A 22,093-nucleotide genomic window follows, 5' to 3' on the forward strand; every position below is an offset into this window, starting at 1 on the left:
TGGGGGTCCCCACTCTGCCCAGGTCTCTGTCCAGCACCTGGGAGTGCCCACTCTGCCCAGATCTCTGTCCAGCACCTGGGAGTGCCCACTCTGCCCAGGTCTCTGTCCAGCACCTGGGGGTCCCCACTCTGCCCAGATCTCTGTCCAGCACCTGGGGGTCCCCACTCTGCCCAGGTCTCTGTCCAGCACCTGGGGGTCCCCACTCTGCCCAGGTCTCTGTCCAGCACCTGGGAGTGCCCACTCTGCCCAGATCTCTGTCCAGCACCTGGGGGTCCTCACTCTGCCCAGATCTCTGTCCAGCACCTGGGGGTCCTCACTCTGCCCAGATCTCTGTCCAGCACCTGGGAGTGCCCACTCTGCCCAGGTCTCTGTCCAGCACCTGGGAGTGCCCACTCTGCCCAGATCTCTGTCCAGCACCTGGGAGTGCCCACTCTGCCCAGGTCTCTGTCCAGCACCTGGGGGTCCCCACTCTGCCCAGGTCTCTGTCCAGCACCTGGGGGTCCCCACTCTGCCCAGGTCTCTGTCCAGCACCTGGGGGTCCCCACTCTGCCCAGGTCTCTGTCCAGCACCTGGGGGTCCTCACTCTGCCCAGATCTCTGTCCAGCACCTGGGGGTCCTCACTCTGCCCAGATCTCTGTCCAGCACCTGGGGGTCCCCACTCTGCCCAGGTCTCTGTCCAGCACCTGGGGGTCCTCACTCTGCCCAGATCTCTGTCCAGCACCTGGGGGTCCTCACTCTGCCCAGATCTCTGTCCAGCACCTGGGGGTCCCCACTCTGCCCAGGTCTCTGTCCAGCATCTGGGGGTCCCCACTCTGCCCAGGTCTCTGTCCAGCACCTGGGGGTCCCCACTCTGCCCCGATCTCTATCCAGCACCCTCTTAGATGATGCTATCAATGGTGGCAGAGGCACTTCAGAGGCTGATCAGCCCCCTGCAACATGCTTGTGGGGTGCCAATTACAATATCACAGCATCCTAGGGGCTACTGAAGGTCCAATACCACATGATACAACAGTACCTTCTCATTACATATACTGTGGATAGGTGGTCTCCATTCCGTGGATCTAGCATTGCTGGCGCATGGTGATAATTTCCCTTGCTACATCTGTAGTATCTGTCCATTGATTCTAACAAAGCAGATGACTAGCTTTATACAATAGTACCTTCTCATCACATACACTGTGGATAGGTGGTCTCCAAGCGGTGACTCTCAGCATTGCTTGTCTTAGCTGCGCTACATCTGTAGTATCTGTCCAGTGACTCTGCCATAGACGGTGATTACCTCCATACAACAGTACCTTCTTCATAAACAGGCAGGGTCTACAGATGTCGGAAAACCACATTATCACAATGCACGAGCAATGATGAGAGTCATAGTTTTGCAACGGCTGAAGAGACACAGATTGGAGACCTTCCATTCCCAGGATATGGAATAGTGGTACTGTTGTATCATAGCTAGTCATCTTTGGCAGAGTTAATGGAAAAGGTCTTCAGCTGTAGCACGTCTACGTTATCACATTGCATGGGGACTCCTGGCGGTTGTAGATCAGAAATCTCCAACTTCTCGCTCTTCTTTTGCTGCAAAACTTACTCCCAAAATGATAGTACTCGTGCATTGTGATACTTCTATCTTGCTCCATCTATTGCTTGTCCACAGTGCCTGCTCCTAACATGGAAGTCTGAAGTCTTCATGTTGTGTCTAGCAAACCTGTAACTCCCAGGCTTGTGACTGTGATCATTCTGCCCTGCGACATCTATATTACCTGTCCATAGATTCGACTATAGAGAATGCCTAGCTGCCATACAGCAGTACCTTCCCATCACACATCCGACAGATCACAGGACTCCAGTCTGTGCCCCTTTAGCTGCTGAAAAACAACAACTCCGTTCACTAGAGGAGCATTGTGATAACTTGGCCTTGCTACACAGCCATTGATTTTACCAGAGGATGAGTATCTTCCGTACAACAGTACCTCATTATTACATACACTGTGGATCACTATTATCCAAAGTTCGGCTTATCATTTATTTCCAAACGACATCTCCCAGCATTGCTTGTGCGATGTGATAACTCAGCCTTACTACATCTGAAGTCCTTTTACCGGAAGCTTTTGTACAACAGTACCATCATCGCATATACTGTGAGGACAACAATCTGTGTCTCTTCTATAATGATAATCCCAGCATTGTTTGGGTGTTGAGGAAATGCAGTTCTGTTACCAGTGTCTGTTTTCTCTACCAAATAGGATACAACAGTACCACCATTACCTACATTGTAGCTCAAAGGTCTCCAATCTGAGGCTCTCCAGCAGTACCGTCTTATTAGCATCCAGCCTTATTTGTGCATTGCAACAATCTGCACTTCTTGCCTGTTTGCCGAAGAGGATGACTAGCTTTTATACAACAGTACCGCCATCACATATACTGGGAATCCAAAGGTCTCCAGTCTGCGTCTCTTCAGCTGTTTCATCAAAACTATAATTCCCAGCCTTGCTTGTAAATTGGGATAACTTCTGTAGTCTTCCTCCATTGACTCTACCAAAGGGAATAACTAGCTGAGTAGCTTTTATCCAACAGTACCTTTCCATTACAATGTCCAATCTGTGGACCTTCAGCTTTTCCAAAACTAGATCTCCTAAACTTACATTGTGATAGCTTAGTTTGCTGCAAGTTCAACTGTTGTCCTTCCCAATATGCTCCACAAAGGAGTGTAAGCCGCTTTTATACAACAGTACCTTCCTATTACATACACTGTAGATCATAGGTCTCCAATCTGTGGCCTCCGTCTGATCCAAAATGATATCTCCCGACCTTACTTGTGCATTACGATAACTTAGCTTTGCTACAACTCCAGTGCTTTCCTAAATACTCCGCAAAAGAGAGGAAGCCGCTTTTATACAACAGTACCTTCCTATTACATACACCTTAGATCAAATGTCAATCATCTGCGGCTCTTCAGCCTTTACAAAACTACAACTCCTACCATTGCATGTGCATTACGATAACTTAGCTTTGTTACAACTGTAGTCCTTCCCTTAATACTCCACAAAAGAGAGAAAGCAGCTTTTATACAACAGTACCTGGAAGGTTTCCAGTTGTTTGGCTCTTTAGCTGATTCCTAGGATAGCACGGTGAGGATCGCTGCTTTCAGTGATCACATAGTAGACCCTCTCTCTCATGATAATCTACTTTTTTTTTCCCATTTTTCGTCCTGTTTTTGCACCACTCTTGTGCAGCACCTAACGAATCCTCTACTTTCAGGACGTGAAGGCATCTAATATTATCATCTGATAACTTTACTTTATTCATTCGTTTTCAGAATCCCAATATAGATAACAATAATGGCAATAAACCCTATAATAATAATAATAATTTTATTTATATAGCGCCAACATATTCCGCAGCGCTTTACAAATTATAGAGGGGACTTGTACAGACAATAGACATTACAGCATAACAGAAATACAGTTCAAAACAGATACCAGGAGGAGTGAGGGCCCTGCTCGCAAGCTTACAAACTATGGGGAAAAGGGGAGACACGAGAGGTGGATGGTAACAATTGCTTTAGTTATTCGTTACCCTAAACAACGAGTAGAGATGTTGAGGGTAGTAGTAAAACAAAGCATCAGCAGTATCTTACCGGCAGTATGCACTCAGGACAATCTCGGCTCCTATTGCCCACTAACCTCGCGCAAAATCCAGGTAAAAAAAAATAAGAAATGAGATCTTCCTCCAGATCAGGTAGAATTGTTGGAAAAATCAATGCGACAGAATAATATCCCCCCAACCAAAAAAAAAATCCCTTTTCTTCCCAGTACAGAGACCTATCTGGATTTACTTAAGCGTCCTCTCTGTTTCCATTTGGTCACCACTTGCATGTCATCGTTATCCGAGCAGCCGGTGATCCGTTCTCTCCATCCGTCTCCTTATGAAAAGCAGAGAGTGATGCTTTGGTGGTTTCCACTCGGACTAAAAAAACTGGATCTGCCTCCAGTCAAAACATTGTGAGATTAAGACAGAAAATTGGCTTTGGTTTCAAGACGTGAGTTCCAATCCCACAGGAGCCAAGCACAATATGAAGAGAGCAGGCGGAATATTAAACAGGAGCAGGGTTGGGGAGGCAGTGATCCGCCTCGCAGCCTCCTTCTCCTGGTATCTCCCTCTCTCATTACATTCGCCCATTGTGCTGCTCACCCCTCCTCGCTTCCCCTCTCGTCCTCACCTTCCTTTACACCAAGCCCCATTACATCGCGCTGGCTCGCCATGCATTTCCACATCGAATTATCGCAACGCAAAACTGCAAAAGTCTTAGAAAGTCAATGCAACCAACCATTGGATCTACACAATATCCGCTCTTGTTTCTAACGTTCTTTTATACAGTTTTATTCTATGATTTTGTTCTGGGGAAGGGTTCTATCGAAATCCGCCACCTAATGACATATGATGAGCAGGCCCATCTCCATTTTTATCCAGTCCTTTGAGTGTCCCTTCTATGCTTTAAATTTTCCCTCCTTTCCTTACAAGGACTTTAGCTTTTTCTTTTTTTTGTGGTACGATCTGGAGTTTTTTTCACCACCGTTATGGGGGTGCATATGACTTTCTAATCTCTTTTAAGGCAATTTCTTTCAATTCTGCCATTTTCGTTTTTTCGGGTTTCGCCGTTCACCTTATAGGAAATACAGCTCTGGCAAAAAATTAAGAGACCACTGCAAAATGTTCAGTTTGTCTGATTTTTCTCTTTATAGGTATATTTTTGAGTAAAATGTAAATTGTTATTTTATTCTGTAAACTACTGGAGCGCCCCCAAGGGCCGTGGGGTACTCGTTCCGGGTCAGACAGTTCTTAAAAGGGATGTGGTCACGGCAGCAGTGACCCAGTCCGTGGCCACCGGCATCAGGGGCTTATCTACAGCATTCTGTAATGCATTCTGTAATGCTGTAGATAAGCCCCCGATGTAACCTGAAAGATGAGAAAAAGAAGTTAGATTATACTCACCCAGGGGCGGTCCCGGTTCTGTTCGGGTCCGATGGGAGTTGTGGTCCGGTCCGGCGCCTCCCATCTTCATAGGATGACGTCCTCTTGCAGTGCGCAGGCGCCGGGAAAGGGAGACAAAGTGCGCCTGCGCCGCAGCGTGAAGATAAGAAGAGGACGTCATCGTAAGAAGATAGGAGGCACCAGACCGGACCACGACGCCCATCGTACTGGACCGCAGAAGGACCGCCCTGGGTGAGTATAATTTAATCTCTTTTTTCATCTTTCAGGATACATCGGGGGCTTATCTACAGCACTACAGAATGTTGTAGATAAGCCCCGGATGCTGGTGGGCTTAGCTCATCTTCCATTTTGGGGGTGACAGGTTTCCTTTAAGTGGAACACTACCCGCATGGCAGGCAGCTCGAGCCTTTTCCAGGTGTCACTCTCTCTCATGGTGACTCTGGGCTCTAGTTTGCTACTGTGCCTTCAGGTCTCAGTTGTGGCCAGGAGACCTTCAATCTCCTGTCCTCCAGTTGCGGTGCCTGCAGTCCCCATACAACCACGGACTCCGGTGTCCGGCCTTTTGCGCTCAGTCCTGGAGTGAGCTCAATTGCAGCTCCACTCCCAGGTTTTCCCCTTATGCTTCCTCTTCCTTCACTGTCTGCATCCTCACTCTCCCTCCCTCGGACTCAGACTAACTATCCCCACCTCCAAACTAGAACTTATAGGGGCAGCTCCCCTGAAACTGGGTTTAGAGCTCCCCCTTCTGGTTCGGAGTCAGGAAAGTGTTGAATGCCAGTGTTACCTGCTAAGGGGATTTCTTCTTGCTTCCAGGCATGGCATCAACCCCTGTGAGGGAGGCAATGCCATTGTGGCAACCGGACTCCTGGAGTGCCATACTACTGACAACATGTCTCTGAATTTCCAAGCAATACAATTTGTATTTTTTTTTCTGACAAAGAAAAATGGTCAAAATAAAAAAACCTTTTTGCTTTTGCTTTCAGACCTCAAATAATGCAAAGAAAACAAGTCCATAATCATTTAGAAACAGCAATACTAATGTTATAATTCAGGAAGAGTTCAGAAATCAATATTTTGTGGAGTAACCATGATTTTTAATAAAGAAGAAAGTGGTTCTAGCTTCATTAAAATCAAGAAAATTTATTCCAACTTGTTAAAATGGAGAAACAACTCCTGGGACAGCACCATGGCACATGCGAGGTAGGCAACGCATTTCGACCGACACAGTGGTCTTTGTCACAGATCTGGGATTGCACTCAGAGCAATTCAATGAGTGCGGAGAAACCATCGGGCTGCACTCAGATGACATCTGAGTGCAGTCCAATTTCCTCGGACCGACCGAAAGGATTAGACAGTTTTTTTTTCCATTTTCTCCTCATCCAGGAGAATCGGATCATGCTATGACCACACTCTGATCAAACTCTGATCAGAGTATGATTAGCATAATAGGTTCTATTCTCATGAGAGAATATGTGCTGGTGTGACCATAGCCTAATACTGTAATTTTGTAGTGTATTGCAAAATTACCGCTCTCCTATGAAGCTCGGACACAGGCTTCATAGGTGTAGAAGCATGGCAGACATGAGGGCCTTTGGTAGGCCAAATAAAAGCCATAACAATACCATCAGCATCCCAAAATCATCAGAGGGTTAGGACAGACAATGAACATCGGAAGGAACACCTCCCCCTATTTTTATAATTGACAGCATCATTTTACTTGGGACTGCTAGGTACTGGCGTTATTCCTAATGATGACATCTCACAACATGAGCCCGAGACGCGATGAAAAATTTGGCACAGTTTAAGACTCTTTAGTCTGAAAGTTTTGGTAAATTAAACCCTACATCTGTGTCAGTCACCTTTACATAATTTTGAATATCATAATATGCCATATATGATGACATGACGCAACATAGGATTTAATAGCAAAAAAAGTCACTTAAAGGGTTATTCTTATTTTCACATATATTGGATGGCGCTTGTGAAAACAAGCACTTTTGCAATTTACTGCTTATTCAAAATTGCAGTTGCTCTTGGGATATTAACACTTTTCTTTTTTTTGTTTATAGCTCGTCGCCTAGGAAACTGACCACCAGCTGCTTTCTTGTTTGTAAGCTGAAGCTGGTCAGGATTAGGAGGTGACAGCATGCTTCAGCTTTCACGGCCAACTTTAAATAAGCCCTTACAAGCTCAGTAAAAAAGAACTTGTAAGCGCTGCGCATACTCTGCTGTATAGCAGTGGTGGTAGTCTGGTCTCCAAAGCAACGAGCTGTAAACAAAAGAAAAGTTTTAATATCTCAAGAACGGCTAAAAAATTTAAGAAACGGTAAATTGCAAAATTGATTGAATTTACAAGCTCTATCTGACAATACTCTTTTAAGAATTTGGGAATAAACCTTTTAGGATTCTGAGCCCAGGTTTAAAAAGTATACACCAACTAACCATCAAAGGTTTCCATTGATGGTTTCACAAACTGATATATAGGATGTTAGTTTGCAAGATATATTAGTAGAAGCGTATCTTAAAGGGAATGTATAATCATAAAATGACCCTTCTTTCTAGCTCTGGCATCTTGTCATTAAGAGTATCCATAGTATGGGCACCTCTCTATGACAGTAACAAGGTTTTTAAGGTAGGACAACCGAGAGAGACTTTCTGGTAGAGATAGTTTCCAAGTTAGTTTGCAAGCTAGGCTAGATCCAAGGCCTACTGAACATTGGGCGTTCTTGGCAATTTGGGTACAATTTGGGTAAGTGTGTACCGTAGCTGGGATGGGTGGTAGGTAGAGTAGATAACTGCCAGGATTTCGAGAGAGGATGTATAAAATTATAGGTGGGGCGGTAAAAATCAATGTCAGCAGTGCCAGGCAAACCAGTGTAGATGCCAAGCTCCTCTAAGCTTGGATGGGGCCCATTGCATGCAATATGGCTGAGACAAGGTGTAGGTAAAGTTGGGGAATACCGAAATCTTGAGAGAGGGGTTGCAAAACTATATGTAGAGGAAATAACATTCATTGTCAGTAGCACCATGAAAACCAGTGTAGATGCCAGGGTCTTCGGGGCTTTTTTCAGGGAAGGGGGTTCAGGGCACCATGAAAACCAGTGTAGTCGCCAGGGTCTTCTGGACATCTTTTATTTTGGTGGGGTGGGGGTGGGTGAGGTAGCTGATTGTCCCATGGCTGACGCAAAGTTGGAGAAAGCTCTAGAGAGGGGATGAAAAATTATAGGAGGGGGCAGCAAAACTCACTGTCAGCAGCACCACGCAAACCAGTGTAGCTGTCAGGGTCTTCGGGGCTATTTTGAGGGAAGGGGGTTCCTCGAAATCTTGTTATGCATATTCCATGGCTGAGACTAGGAGTAGGTAAAGTTAGAGAATGCCTAAAACTCGCGAAAGGGGCATTAAAAATCACTGTCAGTAGTATCATGCAAACCAGTGTTCATGCCTGGGTCTTCTGGGCTTGAGGTTGGGAAGGGGTTATTACAATCTTGTTCCATGACTGAGACAAGAAGTAGATAAAGTTGGGGTTCACCAAAAATTGGAGGGAGCTTGTGCAGCCCTTGGCATGTACAGTACAAAGTTTGCCGACTTGAGGATGGAGTATAGAGGAAGCTCTCAATGATTTCTGTTACCCAAGTGTCCGCACCAGTCAACTTTTGCGGCTCTCGCATTTACGCACCCGGTAGTGTTTTCCCACTGAAGGATCTGTATATGTTATTGTTTTAATAACGTGCTTCCTCCATTGTCCTCTGGCTTTCTTCATTGTGTAATCACTGCTGCAGAAGCCGGCGGTCTGAAGACTTTCACCGGGAACGCAGCTTAATCCAGGGAGGGATAGTATTACATGACTGTTATTTAATAAGCCAGACTGTAAATGCTAGGCTATTGAATGAACAATCTACGCTCCCGCCTCACTCCCCGATCTATTTCACCAATATAAGATGCTAATTCAGTGCACCCCCGTTCCTGATAGGAAACAATGGGGTCATTTATTTATATTGGGTGACATCACAAACCGCTACGTGTAGATGATATTTATTTGGAATCCTTGATGGATTTGTTCTGCCAAATGTCAAGTGCTAACACGAACGTTGGCAAAAGAAGGAAAATGATCAATGCTGAGAAGTGGTTTGTATTGATATACAAGAGTGCAAAGATAATCCCTGTTCAAATGCCCTAAAAAGGGTTTTTTTCAGCGGAAAAAAAATCTGAAATGGCCCAGACTGAGTTGAAAGAAGCGATATTCAACCTCACCGATCCCCCGAGGCTCCCACTGAAAAATGGCCAGAAATGCCCACTAAGACAATGATTAACACCCTTCAGCGAGTGGTTGAGCTGCCATTTTTTATGTGCTGAAACGGGAGCAAGAGGTGGAGACTTTATCCCAATCTGACCCCTTTAAAAAAAATAGCTTTTATTCCTTGCAATAGCACACACAACCCATGTGTGAGAGTGGCGCTATTTCTGGAATAATGCTGGCATGATTTTCTAATCCTTAACAAAGAAATGAATTATAGATATATTGATAAGAATAAAACAATCCCGGAACTGGACATACAATTCTGATGGACGACGGTCGTTCTGTATCTGTCTGGAGGCTTTATTTGTGTTTTACATTTCTTATACCAGTTCTCCTTCTAGGGGAATTAAAAACCTAAGGTAGGATTCCTTGGGAGTGAGTCAGATGTATTGGCAGCAGCATCCAGAAATTTCGTCCAGCTTTGCAGGAGCCCTTAGAAGAATGGGTCTACTTATTGCCAGACGGTCTTCTCAGAGGGATTAGTGGGGGTTTAGTCTGTATACTGTATGTGTTTGAGAAATGCACACACATGGAGTGGGACGAGAGCCAAGCGACACTGCATGTCCGGAAAATAAACCCTTTCACCACTACAGAGTCTTAGACCCTCCATGACGAGAGCTAAAGCCATTAGCGTTACTGGAGACTTTTAGAAAACCAATAGCCACCCATTCATAAAGACAGAGCGACACTGACGAGCCTGGAGGAACAAACAGTGGAGTTTACTTGTATATAGAGGTGCTTCTCACAAAATTAGAATATCATCAAAAAGTTAATTTTTTTCCAGTTCTTCAATACAAAATGTGAAACTCCTATATTATATAGAGTCATTACAGAGTGATCTATTCCAAGTGTTTATTTCTGTTAATGTTGATGATTATGGCTAACAGCCAATGAAAACCCAAAAGTCATTATCTCAGTAAATTAGAATAATTAACATAAAACACCTGCAAAGGCTTCCTAAGTGTTTACAAGGGTCCCTCAGTCTGTTTCAGTAGCTCTACAATCATGGGGAAGACTGCTGACTTGACAGATGTCCAGGAGGCAGTCACTGACACACTCCACAAGGAGGGGAAGCCACAAAAGGTCAGTGCTAAAGAAGCCGGCTGTTCACAGAGTGCTGTATCCAAGCATATTAATGGAAAGTTGAGTGGAAGGAAAAAGTGTGGTAGAAAAAGGTGCACAAGCAACCGGGATAACGGCAGCCTTGAAAGGATTGTTAAGAAAAGGCCATTCAAAAATGTGGGGGAGATTCACAAGGAGCGGACTACTGCTGGAGTCATTGCTTCAAGAGCCACCACATATATAGGTATCCAGGACATGGGCTACAAATGTCGCATTCCTTGTGTCAGCCACTCATGACCAGTAGACAACACCAGAAGCGTCTTACCTGAGCCAAGGAGAAAAAGAACTGGACTGTTCTCAGTGGTCCAAGGTGTTGTTTTCAGATGAAAGAAAATTTAGCTTTTCATTTGGAAATCAAGGTCCCAGAGTCTGGAGGAAGAGTGGAGGCCACAATCCAAGCTGCTGGAGGTCTAGTGTGAAGTTTCCACAATCAGTGCTGGTTTGGGGAGCCATGTCATCTGCTGGTGTAGGTCCACTGAGTTTTATACTCTATGGAGTATTGTCAAGAGGAAGATGAGAGACACCAGACCCAACAATGCAGACGAGCTGAAGGCTGCTATCAAAGCAACCTGGGCTTCCATAACACCTCAGCAGCGCCACAGACTGATCGTCTCCATGTAACGTCATATTGATGCAGTAATTGATGCAAAAGGAGCCCCGACCAAGTATTGAGTGCAGTTACTGAACATACATTTCAGTAGGCCAACATTTAGGATTTTAAAATAATTTTTCAAGCTGGTGTTATAAAGTATTCTAATTTACTGAGATAATGACTTTTGGGTTTTCATTGGCTGTAAGCCATAATCATCAACATTAACAGAAATAAACACTTGAAATAGATCACTGTTTGTAATGAATCTATATATGAGTTTCACTTTCTGTATTGAAGAACTGAAATAAATTAACTTTTTGATGATATTCTAATTAGGTGAGAAGCACCTGTACTTGTATACTTCTATATCGGATATATACTATTGTACTACACAACTATGAGATAAGATGTAGGTCAGGGGATGGATGGAAGAACAGATTCAAGTCATCCAACACTTAAGCTCTGTTCTCACGCAGTTTGTTCTCCATTTTTTGCCCTGAAAAAATACAGACAATTGCTGGAAAAAGGCTTTACAATGTGACCATTCTATAGTGCATATTCTGTGCATTTATTATTGATCTCAATTAGGAAAAAACACAATAATAAGGATTAAAAAATTGACCTGCATTTAAAAAATACAGCAGATCCGAAAACGCCAGGGAAAAAAAATGTGTTAAAAATCTCATTCATTTTCCAACCGAAAAAAATCCACAATATTTTACAGTGACAGCAATATGAATTAGATTTTTTTTAAACATCCTACTTTTTTTTCTTGAATTTTTTGACATGCGTTTTTGGGAGGTTTTAAACACAGTTTTAAAATTCTTTCAGTGTTTTTACTGCAGTTTTTCCCTATTGAAATTCAAGAGACTTAGAATAAAAAAATAAACCCAAAATAATACATAAAAAATGCAGAAAATAAACACTACATACAATATATACACTGCATAAGAATCAGGTGCAGAAATCCCTCTGCTGCTATCACTGATGTTAATAATGGTTGTCTGGAGGAAGGTTCTGTCTATGAATGCACTTGGGCAAATCATCAAGATCCTCTGCTGGCAGCTTCTGTGAAATCAGTGTACAATGACGTCCCAGATGTGCTCGATGGGAGACAAGTCCGAAGATGCTGCAGCCATGGGAGCAGGTTTAGGCCTCTCAGGCTTCTCACAGAAGCATGAGCAACATGTGGCCTGGGGTTGTCATATTGACAAACAGCTCCCGGAACATTTTGGAGAAATAGCTGCACCGCTGGTTGACCAAGAAATCAATGTAACGCTGAACTGTTAGTCTATCTGAACTGAAGACGAGATGGGTCCGACTACCATGCATTATGCCACCCCACACCATAATCCTGGGAGTAGGACCAGCATGATGCTCCCTTGTGAAGGCCTCGTCATGGTCTCATCAGATAAGGAGATTGGTACGTAGTGATCCATTCTATACTGCAAGCGAAGGTAGACATCACATACCAAGAATAATGTGTAAAGTAGTGTCTACAAAAACCATCAGAAGGCATCTGAACGACACTGGACTACGAGCCAGCCATCCAGCTACAGGTGTCCATTGACCTCACATATTCGCTCTCAAAGACTTTCCTGGTGGAGAACAAGGTGGCAATGGAGGCTTCGATTCAGGTCGTTCCTCTCCAGTAATGAGTTTCACTTTCGTCCTGGATGCAATGATAGCTGGAGATTGGTCTGGAGATGTTGATGGTCTACACACGATGGAATGTGAAAATGTCCCAGTAGACATTTTCCAATATGACAACAACAGGCCGCAGATTGCATGTGCTTCAGTGAACAGCCTGCACACCCAAAACACGCAACCATGGCCTGCAGCTTCTCGGAACATCATTGGATGACATTTCTACATGGAGCTGCCAGCGGCGTATTTTGATGATTTTCATGCCCAAGTGCATTTATCAGGGCAGAACAATTCCTCAGACAACCATTAATAGCCTCATTGCATTTCAATGTGGAAGAGTGGAGGTCCGCGCATCTGTAAGATATAGTTTTAGAGTTCTGCATTGGATTGCAAAGAGTCACATCGGGGTGAACATCTGGACATGATGATGGAGTGCGGAATGACTGTATATATATATATATATACGTACATGGATATGCACAGATGAATTCTCGACCCCTTGGGGATCCTATATAAAACATGTGCGTCCCCCCTGCTTGTTCTTTCCTGTAGTTGTAGATCTGTATAACATATGGTTCCTCGTCTGTGGAAAGAGCTACAGGCAACGAGCAGGAAAGCTGCGATCACCTAGAGCCGAGGGCGTCCCTGCCTGTCGAGGAGCTCATTACCCTCAGCAAATACTGTATACAGGCTCCAGTCACAGGAGGGGTCCATAGGCTCCCCCATTAAACGCACATATAGAAAATAAGGCCAGCGCCGCGAGGTGCACAGACGGAGCCGGGAGATTGAACCCATCTATTTTGCATATAGACAGACACCATTTGGCTTTGGTTATCGCTGCTTTATGGGCGCTCACTATCCTGCAGCTTAATGTGGAAGTATGAAGGTTAGGGCCGACTAGTCTGATGTCACGAACCGACGGTACGTGGTGAGGAAGAGATTGGGGGTTGTGGTCATCGAGACAAAACTTGTGACAACATTGCACAGAAAAGGCCGTTGTGGCTTTTTATAACTTGGATAATTACATTGCAGTGTTCAATAATTATTTTAAAGGGAACCTGCGGGCATCAGGTTATACAGCTGATTTACAGATCTTTTTGGGGGTAAAATATAAATTATAACTTGAATTATAGTGATTTAGATCTGTATTCTTTTTAGACTTAAAAGTCCAGTGGGCGGTCCCATTCAGTGACTGCATATAGAGATACACTATATGGACAAATGTATAGGGACATACATCATTTAAATCAGGTTTTTCATTCAGTCCCATTGCCCCCCGTGTATAACATTCAGCTCCTCGCCCTCGGTGTATAACATCCGACTCCATTGCACCCAGTATATAACATCTGGCCTCTCACCCCCTGTGTATAACATGCAGCCCCTCACCCCAGGTGTATAACATCCGGCCCCTCACCGCCAGTATAACATCCGGCCCCTCACCCCCAGTGTATAACATCCGGCCCCTCACCCCAGGTGTATAACATGCAGCCCCTCACCCCAGGTGTATAACATCCGGCCCCTCACCGCCAGTATAACATCCGGCCCCTCACCCCTAGTGTATAACATCCGGCCCCTCACCGCCAGTATAACATCCGGCCCCTCACCCCTAGTGTATAACATCCGGCCCCTCACCCCCAGTGTATAACAACTGGCCCCTCACCCCAAGTGTATAACAACCGGCCCCTCACCCCCAGTGTATAACATCCGGCCCCTCACCCCCAGTGTATAACATCCAGCCCCTCACCCCCAGCGTATAACATCTGGCCCCTCACCCCCAGTGTATAACAACTGGCACCTCACCCCAAGTGTATAACAACCGGCCCCTCACCCCCAGTGTATAACATCCGGCCCCTCACCCCCAGTGTATAACATCCAGCCCCTCACCCCCAGCGTATAACATCTGGCCCCTCACCCCCAGTGTATAACATCCAGCCCCTCACCCCCAGTGTATAACATCCGGCCCCTCACCCCCAGTGTATAACAACCGGCCCCTCACCCCCAGTGTATAACATCCGGCCCCTCACCCCAGGTGTATAACATCCGGCCCCTCACCGCCAGTATAACATCTGGCCCCTCACCCCTAGTGTATAACATCCGGCCCCTCACCCCAGGTGTATAACTTCCGGCCCCTCACAGCCAGTATAACATCCGGCCCCTCACCCCTAGTGTATAACATCCGGCCCCTCACCCCCAGTGTATAACAACTGGCCCCTCACCCCAAGTGTATAACAACCGGCCCCTCACCCCCAGTGTATAACATCCGGCCCCTCACCCCCAGTGTATAACATCCAGCCCCTCACCCCCAGCGTATAACATCTGGCCCCTCACCCCCAGTGTATAACATCCAGCCCCTCACCCCCAGTGTATAACATCCGGCCCCTCACCCCCAGTGTATAACAACCGGCCCCTCACCCCCAGTGTATAACATCCGGCCCCTCACCCCCAGTGTATAACATCCGGCTCCTCACCCCCAGTGTATAACATCCAGCCCCTCACCCCCAGCGTATAACATCTGGCCCCTCACCCCCAGTGTATAACATCCAGCCCCTCACCCCCAGTGTATAACAACCGGCCCCTCACCCCCAGTGTATAACATCCGGCCCCTCACCCCCAGTGTATAACATCCGGCCCCTCACCCCCAGTGTATAACATCCGGGCCCTCACCCCCAGTGTATAACATCTGGCCCCTCACCCCTAGTGTATAACATCTGGCCCCTCACCCCCAGTGTATAACATCCGGCCCCTCACCCCCAGTGTATAACATCCGGCCCCTCACCCCCAGTGTATAACAAAAGGCCTCTCACCCCCCGTGTATAACATCTGGCCCCTCACCGCCAGTATATAACAACTGGCCCCTCACCCCCAGTGTATAACAACCGGTCCCTCACCCCCAGTGTATAACATCCGGCCCCTCACCCCCAGTGTATAGCATCCGGCCCCTCACCCCCAGTGTATAACATCTGGCCCTAATTACCCCCTGTGTATAACATCCGGCCCCTCACCCCAGTGTATAACATCTGGCCCCTCACCCCTAGTGTATAACATCCGGCCCCTGACCCCAGTGTATAACATCCGACCCCTCATCCCCAGTGTATAACATCCAGCCCCTCACCCCCAGCGTATAACATCTGGCCCCTCACCCCCAGTGTATAACATCCAGCCCCTCACCCCCAGTGTATAACATCCGGCCCCTCACCCCCAGTGTATAACAACCGGCCCCTCACCCCCAGTGTATAACATCCGGCCCCTCACCCCCAGTGTATAACATCCGGCTCCTCACCCCCAGTGTATAACATCCAGCCCCTCACCCCCAGCGTATAACATCCGGCCCCTCACCCCCAGTGTATAACATCCAGCCCCTCACCCCCAGTGTATAACATCCAGCCCCTCACCCCCAGTGTATAACATCCGGCCCCTCACCCCCAGTGTATAACAACCGGCCCCTCACCCCCAGTGTATAACATCCGGCCCCTCACCCCCAGTGTATAACATCCGGCCCCTCACCCCCAGTGTATAACATCCGGGCCCTCACCCCCAGTGTATAACATCTGGCCCCTCACCCCTAGTGTATAACATCTGGCCCCTCACCCCCAGTGTATAACATCCGGCCCCTCACCCCCAGTGTATAACATCCGGCCCCTCACCCCCAGTGTATAACAAAAGGCCTCTCACCCCCCGTGTATAACATCTGGCCCCTCACCGCCAGTATATAACAACTGGCCCCTCACCCCCAGTGTATAACAACCGGTCCCTCACCCCCAGTGTATAACATCCGGCCCCTCACCCCCAGTGTATAGCATCCGGCCCCTCACCCCCAGTGTATAACATCTGGCCCTAATTACCCCTTGTGTATAACATCCGGCCCCTCACCCCAGTGTATAACATCTGGCCCCTCACCCCTAGTGTATAACATCCGGCCCCTGACCCCAGTGTATAACATCCGACCCCTCATCCCCAGTGTATAACAACCGGTCCCTCACCCCCAGTGTATAACATCCGGCCCCTCACCCCCAGTGTATAGCATCCGGCCCCTCACCCCCAATGTATAACATCCAGCCCCTCACCCCCTGTGTATAACATCCGGCCCCTCATCCCAGTGTATAACATCCGGCCCCTCACCCCCAGTGTATAACATCTGGCCCCTGACCCCAGTGTATAACATCCGACCCCTCACCCCCAGTGTATAACATCCGGCCCCTCACCACCAGTGTATAACATCTGGTCCCTCATCCCCAATGTATAACATCCGGCCCCTCACCCCTAGTGTATAACATCCGGCCCCTCACCCCTAGTGTATAACATCTGGCCCCTCGCCCCTGGTATGTAACATCCAACCCAGTGTATAACATCCAGACCTATTGCACCTGGAATATAACATCCGGCACCTCATCCCTGGTGTATAACATCTGCTCCCTCACCCCCGGTGTATAACCTCCGGCCCCATTGCCCCTGACATATAACATCTGGCCCCTCGCCTGCCGTCTGCCTTTCCCTGTGGTGCGAGTTCAGTGATACCAGTGCGGTCCTGTAATAGGAGCCACCGGAGTAACAAGTTAGTTCATGACATTTCTTCCCTCCCAAATCTTCCCCCATCACCTGTGAGTGATATTATCATGGAAGGAACTGCAGCAACTCAGCCAAGAAGTGGAGACCCCATAACATTACAGAGTGGGGTCACCGAGTGCTGAGGAGCAAAAGGCAGAAAAGTCACCACCGCTCTGCTGACCCCATGACTGCAGAGTCCAGACCTCTTCTGATATTAATATCAGCACAAACACTGCGCCCCCGCCGGTAGCTTCATGGCCAAGCAGCTGCATGCAGCCTTACATCACCAAGCACAATGACTCGCGCATCAGATGGAGTGATGTAAAGCCGCCATCACTGTACTTTGGAGGAAATGTGATCTGTGCAGTGATGGACCACACTTCTCTATCTGGTGTCTGGACGACTGTAGTGAATGCCAGGAGAACTTTACCCGCCTGACTCCATTGTGCCTGCTGTACAGTTTGGTGGAGAAAAGATAGTGCTATGGGGTTAACTTTTACAGGTTGGCCAAAGAAAAATCCTAAAGGGGTTGTCTGACACTGAAATCATTTTTTTCTAGACATACTCACTGTTCAGCACCCACATTTGTACAAAACAGGCTGATCTGGAGGTCTGTGCTGGCTCCAGAAACAATGTCTACTCTGCTGAGACCACTTGCAGGCTGTGATTGGCTGCAGCATTCAGGTGACTAGAAGAGCTTTTCATTGGATGTTACTCTGATGATTCATTCTACAAGTCACCTGATCGCCTCCTGACTGCTGCTGCCAATCACCGCCTGCAGTGGTCCAAGTGACTTTCGAATAGAGCAAACATTGCCTCCAAACACATAACAGAGCTTTGGACTGGCCTGTACTGGACCCACGTGGCTGCTGAAAGGCGAGAATACCTCCTTTTATTGTTTTAAAACCAGTAAAAAAAGATTTCAGTGTTGGACAACCGCTTTATGGATTTTGAATGGGAAGTCAGAAAAGCTTCTGTAGGTGGAATATATAGGTGTCCCAATACATTAGTCCTTAAACGGTGAATATAAAAAGTCTACACACCCGTTATTATGTCAGATTTTTGCGACATAAAAAATAATTTGAAAACTTTTTCCACCTTAAATATCGCCCATAATCTGTACAATTCAAATTAACAATAAACTGAAATGTTTTTGAGTGCAAAAAGAAATATATAGAACTAAAATAATGTGATTCAATTAATATGCACACCCTTGTACTAATACTTCGAGTACCCTTTGAATTTATGACAACATTAAGTCTTTTTGGTATGAGTCTACCAGTATCAGGAATCTATAATTTCCTCCACCTTGAATAATGCCCTAGTTTCAGCTGCTAAAAAACAGGCCCAAAACACAATGCTGCCTCCACCATGCTTGACTGTGTGTATATTCTTTTGGTGATTCATTCTGTTGGCTTTTTGCCAAACATGCCTTTTAGAATTATGGCCAAAAAGTTCAACATTGGTCTCATCAGACCTGAACACTGTTGTGCCAAATTTAAGCCACTTTTGTATGACGGCATATGTGAATGGATGATGATGTCACAGAGAAGTTCTCTGATATCACACAGGTTAGTGAGTGAGATTGGTTTATGATAACCCAGAAAAGGGCACTGGTGATGTCGCACAATCTATGTAGTAGGTCAGAGTATGAGAATAGATGATGATGTCACAAATGGAGTGCAGTGATGTCACACAGCCTATGTTGCAATATAGTTGATGTGATTGGTTCATAGGAGTACAACGACAGCACAGGCTACATAAATGTGTGTGATGGTATGATGATATCACAGAGGATAAGTTATGTCACCAGTATATGTAACTTGTCAGTGTGAGTGACTGGTTAATGATGTTACAGAGGAGTAGAGTGATGTCATAGAGGAGTATAATGATATCACAGTAAATATACCCAGTTAACATGTCTGATGGGGTGATAATTATGTCACCCAGTCTGTGTAATTTGTCATAGTGAGTGACTGTATGGTGATGTCATAGATTAGTACAGTGATGTCATAGTGGAGCACAATGATGTCACAGGAGTACAGTGATGTCACAGAGGAGTATAGTGATGTCACAGGAGTACAGTCATCTCACAGAGGAGTATAGTGATGTCACAGGAGTACAGTGATGTAACTGAGGAGTATAGTGATGTCACAAGAGTACAGTGATCTCATAGGAGAGTATAGTGATGTCACAGGAGTAGAGTGATGTCATATAGGAGCATAGTGATGTCATAGGAGTACAGTGATGTCACAGAGTTTAATGATGTCACAGAGGAGTATAGTGATGTCACAGGATTACAGTGATCTTACAGAGGAGTATAGTGATGTCACAAGAGTACAGTAATGTCATATAGGAGTATAGTGATGTCACAGGAGTACAGTGATGTCACAGAGTTTAGTGAGGTCACAAGAGTGCAGTGATGTCATATAGGAGTATAGTGATGTCACAAGAGTACAGTGATCTCACAGAGTATAGCGATGTCACAGGAATACAGAGATGTCACAGAGGAGTATAGTGATGTCACAGGAGTACAGTGATGTCACAGAGGAGTACAGTGATGTCACAGAGAAGTATAGTGATGTCACAGGATCACAGGATTACAGAGATCTCACAGAGGAGTATAGTGATGTCACAAGAGTACAGTGATGTCATATAGGAGTATAGTGATGTCATAGGAGTACAGTGATGTCACAGAGGAGTATAGTGATGTCACAGGATTACAGTGATGTCACAGAGGAGTATAGTGATGTCACAGGATTACAGTGATCTCAGAGAGGAGTATAGTGATGTCACAAGAGTACAGTGATGTCATATAGGAGTATAGTGATGTCACAGGAGTACAGTGATATCACAGAGTTTTGTGAGGTCACAAGAGTGCAGAGATGTCATATAGGAGCATAGTGATGTCACAGGAGTACAGTGATCTCACAGAGTATAGCGATGTCACAGGAGTACAGTGATGTCACAGAGGAGTATAGCGATGTCACAGGAGTACAGTGATGTCACAGAGGAGTACAGTGATGTCACAGGAGTACAGTGATGTCACAGGAGTACAGTGATGTCACAGAGGAGTATAGGATGTCCCAGGAGTACAGTGATGTCACAGAGTATAGGATGTCACAGGAGTACAGTGATGTCACAGAGGAGTATAGGATGTCCCAAGAGTACAGTGATGTCACAGAGTATAGGATGTCACAGGAGTACAGTGATGTCACAGAGTATAGGATGTCACAGGAGTACAGTGATGTCACAGAGTATAGCGATGTCACAGGAGTACAGTGATGTCACAGAGGAGTATAGTGATGTCACAGGAGTACAGTGATGTCACAGAGGAGTATAGGATGTCACAGGAGAACTGTGATGTCACAGAGGAGTATAGGATGTCACAGGAGTACAGTGATGTCACAGAGTATAGGATGTCACAGGAGTACAGTGATGTCACAGAGTATAAGATGTCACAGGAGTACAGTGATGTCACAGAGTATAGCGATGTCACAGGAGTACAGTGATGTCACAGAGGAGTATAGTGATGTCACAGGAGTACAGTGATGTCACAGAGGAGTATAGGATGTCACAGGAGTACAGTGATGTCACAGAGGAGTATAGGATGTCCCAAGAGTACAGTGATGTCACAGAGTATAGGATGTCACAGGAGTACAGTGATGTCACAGAGTATAGGATGTCACAGGAGTACAGTGATGTCACAGAGTATAGCGATGTCACAGGAGTACAGTGATGTCACAGAGGAGTATAGTGATGTCACAGGAGTACAGTGATGTCACAGAGGAGTATAGGATGTCACAGGAGAACTGTGATGTCACAGAGGAGTATAGGATGTCACAGGAGTACAGTGATGTCACAGAGTATAGGATGTCACAGGAGTACAGTGATGTCACAGAGTATAGGATGTCACAGGAGTACAGTGATGTCACAGAGTATAGCGATGTCACAGGAGTACAGTGATGTCACAGAGGAGTATAGTGATGTCACAGGAGTACAGTGATGTTGTATAGTATAGTGATGTCACAGGAGTACAGTAATGTGACAGAGGAGTATAGGATGTCACAGGAGAACTGTGATGTCACAGAGGAGTACAGTGATGTCACAGAGGAGTATAGGATGTCACAGGAGTACAGTGATGTCACAGAGGAGTATAGGATGTCACAGGAGTACAGTGATGTCACAGAGGAGTATAGGATGTCACAGGAGAACTGTGATGTCACAGAGGAGTATAGGATGTCACAGGAGTACAGTGATGTCACAGAGGAGTATAGGATGTCATAGGAGTACAGTGATGTCACAGAGGAGTATAGGATGTCACAGGAGTACAGTGATGTTGTATAGTATAGTGATGTCACAGGAGTACAGTAATGTGACAGAGGAGTATAGGATGTCACAGGAGAACAGTGATGTTACAGAGGAGTACAGTGATGTTGTATAGTATAGTGATGTCACAGTCTACATAGCTTCTCAGTTTATAACTGGATGCTGATGTAATCTGGCCTTTGCTGCACATTCTCTCCTTTCTCCTCTCACCAGACACACAGTCCACAGTTACAAACTACTGTTCAGATATCACAATGTAAGCCGATACTGTGCAGTGCCCTGTGCGATTACCACCACCACTTATGAGACCAGAGAGAAACATTACCTCATCACAAAAATAAAAAAAAAATAGATTTAAGATGTTTTTATTTTCTGCATCCCAAACCCAACAAATGAGGGATTTCTGGAGAGGAAAAGCTCAACCCTAATACACATATTGAGGACGGATTCTCCAAAAATAGATAAGTCAGGTCGAAGTGCGTGGGAAACTGTAATGTAAAATGCATATATCCTGATCTTACTGCGGAGATGAGTGATGATACCTTGTATTAGGAAGGAAATAAGAAAAA

At 45.9% G+C, this 22,093-nt stretch overlaps 1 protein-coding gene across 4 annotated transcripts in view; it reads right to left on the bottom strand.

The window, feature by feature from the left end:
* Positions 1 to 22,093, bottom strand: part of SERTAD4 (SERTA domain containing 4) — a 371,017-nt gene that overhangs the window by 22,381 nt on the left and 326,543 nt on the right. The window contains exon 1 of one of the 4 annotated variants that reach the window (XM_069768567.1): positions 3,638 to 4,267. The exons of the other annotated variants lie outside the window; for them this stretch is intronic. The gene's annotated coding sequence lies outside the window, so the exon portion shown is untranslated. Of the gene's footprint in view, positions 1 to 3,637; positions 4,268 to 22,093 lie in introns of those variants that run through there. 4 annotated transcript variants of the gene reach the window in all.

Source organism: Ranitomeya imitator, chromosome 5 (genome assembly GCF_032444005.1).
Source record: "Ranitomeya imitator isolate aRanImi1 chromosome 5, aRanImi1.pri, whole genome shotgun sequence".
Classification (NCBI taxonomy): domain Eukaryota; kingdom Metazoa; phylum Chordata; class Amphibia; order Anura; family Dendrobatidae; genus Ranitomeya; species Ranitomeya imitator.